The following is a 6043-nucleotide window of genomic DNA, read 5'->3' on the forward strand; positions in this document are numbered from 1 at the left end:
GGAGTTACATAGGGCGGTGCACAATTGACCCAGCGTCGTCCGGGTTTGGCCAGTGTAGGCCGTCATTGTCAATAATAATTTGTTCTTAACTGACTTGCCTAGCTAAATAAATAAAATATAAATGTGAAATAGCCTAGCCTACAATTTGGCTGTGGTATAGTTAGCTTTATATTAAATATTCATACTTTTCTCGTACCTCAAACTACAGTGGTGTACTTAACAAAAATACTTTGAAGTACTACTTATGTCGTTTTTGGGGGGGTATCTGTAATTTACAACTTTTACTTTTACTCCTCTACATTACTAAAGAAAATATGTACTTTTTACTCCCATACATTTTCCCTGACACCCAAAAGTACTCGTTACATTTCGAATGCTCAGGCAGGACACCAATATGGTCCAATTCAAGCACCTATCAATATAAGGCAATGTCATCCCTACTGCCTCTGATCTGGCGGACTCACTACACACAAATACTGAAGTTGTTAATTATGTATAAGTGTGGGAGTGTGCCCATCTGTCCATAAATAAAACACAAAAACTATAAAATTGTGGCATCTGGTTTTCTTAATATAAGGAATTATATGTATAGCATTTAATTATACGTTTTACTTTTACTCAAGTATTACAATGCAGTACTTTTTCCACCGCTGTACATTTAAACCAGATACTTTAAGACTTTTACTCAAGTAGTATTGTACTGGGTGACTCTCACTTTTACTTGAGTCATTTTCTATTAAGGTATCTTTCACCCCCATTGTTAAACGGAACGTGCGTGATAGAAATGACATTCTGAATCAGCCGATGATGGCGAACAAGTTACAACCCCTGCTTTGCCATTCGGTGACTGCCATACATTTGTTTTCAGTTTGGATATTGGTTTGATATTCGGTGTTTGCTCGTCAATACCTCTTCGATGGAAGGAAGGTCCGAGCATGATTAGAGTGATATATCTAGAATCAGATGACAATAGAGAGCGAGGTAAAGCCTTCGTTTTCTTTATTTCGTTTTGTTTTCAAAAAGTGGCTTTACCTTGGTTTCAATTGTGGAATAATATGCGCTTGAAGCTAAGGGACTGTCTTAAAAGTGCATTCAGCAGAACCTGGTGTTAACAGAAAATGTGTTTTTGTCTTAATTAAATTATATAGAGATCTTCAACCAATTTTGTTTTTTTTTACCAACAACAATTACATTAAAACGTGATGTTGTTAATTTCTTATGGTTTTATGTAAAACTACAAGGTCAAAAAACATAAATAGCCAATGATCTTTCTTACACAATCTATAATAGCTTACTTATCCTCTCTAGGGTAGGTGGCACCAAATCGTCCCACCTACATAACAGCCAGTGGAATCCTGTGGCGCGTTATTCAAATACCTTAGAAATGCTATTACTTCAATTTCTCAAACATATGACTATTTTACAGCATTTCAAAGACAAGACTCTCGTTAATCTGACCACACTGTCCGATTTCAAAAAGGCTTTACAACGAAAGCAAAACATTAGATTATGTCAGCAGAGTACCCAGACAGAAATAATCAGACACCCATTTTTCAAGCTAGCATATAATGTCACAAAAACCCAGAAGACAGCTAAATGCAGCACTAACCTTTGATGATCTTCATCAGATGACACACCTAGGACATTATGTTATACAATACATGCATGTTTTGTTCAATCAAGTTCATATTTATATCAAAAAACAGCTTTTTACATTAGCATGTGACGTTCAGAACTAGCATACCCCCCGCAAACTTCCGGCGAATTTACTAACAATTTACTAAATTACTCACGATAAACGTTCACAAAAAGCATAACAATTATTTTAAGAATTATAGATACAGAACTCCTCTAGTCACTCGATATGTCCGATTTTAAAATAGCTTTTTGGTGAAAGCACATTTTGCAATATTCTAAGTAGATAGCCCGGCATCACAGGGCTAGCTATTTAGACACCCAGCAAGTTTAGCCTTCACCAAACTCCGATTTACTATTAGAAAAGTTTGATTACCTTTGGTGTTCTTCGTCAGAATGCACTCCCAGGACTTCTACTTCAATAACAAATGTTGGTTTGGTCCCAAATAATCCATTGTTATATCCAAACAGCGGCGTTTTGTTCGTGCGTTCAAGACACTATCCGAAGGGTAAATAGGGGTTACGAGCACGGCGCATTTCGTGACAAAAAAAATCTAAATATTCCATTACCGTACTTCGAAGCATGTCAACCGCTGTTTAAAATCAATTTTTATGCCATTTTTCTCGTAAAAAAGCGATAATATTCCAACCGGGAATCTGCGTTTAGGTAAATAGAAGAAAGAAAATAAAGCACTGGATCGACTCGTGCACGCGCCTAAGCCCATTATCCTCTTATCAGCCACTTGCCAAAAGCGCAAATGTGTTTCAGCCTGGGGCTGGAATGACATCATTCAGCTTTTTTCCGGGCTCTGAGAGCCTATGGGAGCCGTAGGAAGTGTCACGTTACAGCAAAGATCCTCAGTCTTCAATAAACAGAGACAAGAAGAACAAGATCTTGTCAGAGAGGGCACTTCCTTTAAGGAATCTTCTCAGGTTTTTGCCTGCCATATGAGTTCTGTTATACTCACAGACACCAACAGTTTTAGAAACTTTAGGGTGTTTTCTATCCAAAGCCAATAATTATATGCATATTCTAGTTACTGGGTAGGAGTAGTAACCAGATTAAATCGGGTACGTTTTTTATCCGGCCGTGTAAATACTGCCCCCTAGCCCTAACAGGTTAAATGGGCTAGAGAGCTAAAATCACTTGTAGCAAAGTCACCCATGTCCCTAATTCATGATACACCCATTAGAATTCCAATTTTAAAGTTCCCTGATCATAAATGAATATTTCCGTCATAATCATAATTGGTAATAGCTTCCGATCCACTCATGCTAGAGATCTACAGATACGTGCTATGTGTTTCCTGACCTCTATTATCAAAGCTATTTACTTAAAAAAAATCCTCCCCTTTGATTTTCTACAAATATTTATCATATTACTGCTGTGGTTATTTATTCACGTACAGATCAAGCTTCCAGTCCAATTGACATATACATCTAAAACCACTTGATTTTAGGTCACTTACTTCCCTCCTCCATAGCACACCCATTATAATTGCCATTTTTCATTTTAATGATTCTACATGAATATCTAAAACCGCATAGGGTAATGTCACTGATGGCGCATTCATGATAGGTTGGAAACACAGTTTAGTTGACAGTGATAATTTTTTCACTATTTCATGCAGAGACTGCAATTGAATAATACTGTACTAATAACAATATTATAATTATTACTTACAAACAATGTTAGTTTGAATGTGTCTACAGTAATTATTTTATGAGGTAATGAACAAAGAATTGTATAAATTCTATTATCTCTTTTTGGAACAGTCAACAAAAAACTGTAAGTTTATTGCGAGCTAGAAAATAAAAGAATGCCGTAACATATTTTTCAATTACACAGTGAGGAAGTTTCAAATCTATTTAAAAAAGAATATTAAACAGTGAATCTAAATAATTATTTACACTTCAATATATCATTAACATTCTTGCATTCTTCTATCTTCCAATATTTCCAATGTGCATAACCAAGTATAGGGCTACAATGAATATGTAAATACAATGATAAAAACATTTTTTTGGGGGGGGGGTTCAAGTCAATCCTTCAGGGGGAGGGGTGAATAAGTATTTGCCCCAATGAAGAATGACTATAAACACAAGAGTTGTGTCACACCCTGAACTGTTTCACCGGTCTTTGTGATTGTCTCCACCCCCTCCAGGTGTCACCCATCAATATAAATATTTAATGTGCAATTTAAAGTTTAATAAACATATGCACAGGTTGTACGACCTTGTCTCTATAGGCTACCTTTGAAGTGTCTAATTATCCGTTAAGTCATCGTTTACCGAATTGTGGGGTGCGACCCCTGAGGGGGACGGGGGACGGACACGGGGGGGGGGGGGGGGGGGGGGATTGTAACACCTACAATAGCAAATCAACTTGATTCTTGATCCCAATTAAAGCTGGTACTTTTTTTCTATCTTAACGTCTTAACGCTTGAGCCGCTAGTTGTGGCTCTCGACAACGTAATTGGTGGCTCCAGTTATGTTGTCATGGGTGACCCTATCGATGAGAACCTCACGCATTAGGTGCTCTTCCTGCTCTTTTCCCTTCGTCTCTCTCAATTAGCATACCTTGAAACCTGTGAACTTGCAGACTAAGTAATCGAAGTCAATGGAGTTAATTTGAAAAAGGTATATCTATAAATTAAGCACGACTAACACTTTTACTGGAAATATATTTTTCAGTAATGGAAAGTTTCTAGTGCAAAGTGTGTCAATGCACCTCTTGCATGAGTACTATTTCTCAAAACGTAACAGTTCTATTCAGATGAAGTTTGTGATTTGAAAGACAACTTTGGCAGCATTTTGACATTATATTATAGGCCGATGAATGAGAAGAATCTATTTTTAGTGGCCAAAACAAGTTGTAGCTGCATCGGGCAGAGAGAGTGGAATAAGGAGCTAATTACTTGTCAAGGGAATGATTACATTTATTGTGTATTTTATTTTATTTATTTAACCTTTATTTAACTAGGCAAGTCAGTAAAGAAAAAAGTATTATTTACAATGACGGCCTACCATGGCCAAACCCTAACCCGGACGACGCTGGGCCAATTGTGCACCGCCCTATGGGACTCCCAATCACAGCCGGTTGTGATACAGCCTGGAATCGAACCAGGGTCTGTAGTGACGCCTCTAGCACTAAGATGCAGTGCCTTAGAACGCAGCACCATTCGGGAGCCAATTATGGGTCCAAATTCGGGAGCCCATTATGGGTCCAAATTGGGAATTTAGCCAGGACAATGGGACAAGCACCTCTTTTCTTACGAGAAGTAAGCATATCATGTTAAGCTATCTTCAATGACTAGAGAGTCAAGACACCCGTTTAAAACCTCTACGGGATAGGTGTCCCTAAACCGGGATGGTTGTTGCTAATGTGCGCTAATGTGAATAGAATGACATTGAAAACAACAGTCAACTTTCCGGGACATAGGCATGTCTTATATGGGCAGAAAGCTTAAATTCTTGTTAATCCAACTGCAGTGTCCAATTTACAGTAGCTATTACATTGAAAAAATACCATGCTATTGTTTAAGGAGAGTGCACTTTTATCACGGCAGCTGGTTTGATACATTCACTGAAGGTAAATCATGTACTTACATTCAGTAATCTTGCTCTAATTTGTCATCCTGGGGGTCCCAGAGATAAAATGTAGCATTTGATAAAATCTATTTTTATATTAAAATGTAGGAAATGGGTTCTACAGTTTGAACCCCTGCTGTCCTTGTAAACGCATGTTTTACCAGATCTAATGTGTTATATTCTCCTACATTAATTTCTAATTTCCACAAACTTCAATGTGTTTCCTTTCAAATGGTATCAAGAATATGCATATCCTTGCTTCAGGTCCAGAGCTACAGTCAGTTAGATTTGGGTATGTAATTTTAGGCGGAAATTGAAAAAAAAGGGTGTGATCCTTAAGAGGCTTTAAAGCCCCTTCCGAAAGACAGCATCCTCTAGAGGACAATGTCATAGGCCCAATAACAAATCAACCGCTAGAACCTATTCCCTATGCACTTGTGTAGATCAGAAAGGATTTGATTGTACGGTGAAACTTCCACCTAGCCTATCAGAGGGCAAGTTGGAGCTATTGACATATTGATTACACCTGTCAAATCCACTCAGATCTCCACACTCTAAAAATAAAATGTTTTTGGAGTATCTTTTAGGGGTTCTTCAAATTTAAACTGTGGGGGAACCCATATAAGTTCTTTGAAGAACCCTTTAAAATTATTCTTCAAAGAACCCCTTTTAATGGATCCTCAAAGAACCTTTTGAAGAACCTTTTGGGGTAAATTTTTTTAACTACCCCCCCACCCCTTTTATTATTATTATTCATAATAATAATAATAATAATACGCATATTAATAACAACAATAACACAATATTTTAGTTGTCT

Source organism: Salmo trutta, chromosome 6 (genome assembly GCF_901001165.1).
Source record: "Salmo trutta chromosome 6, fSalTru1.1, whole genome shotgun sequence".
NCBI lineage: Eukaryota > Metazoa > Chordata > Actinopteri > Salmoniformes > Salmonidae > Salmo > Salmo trutta.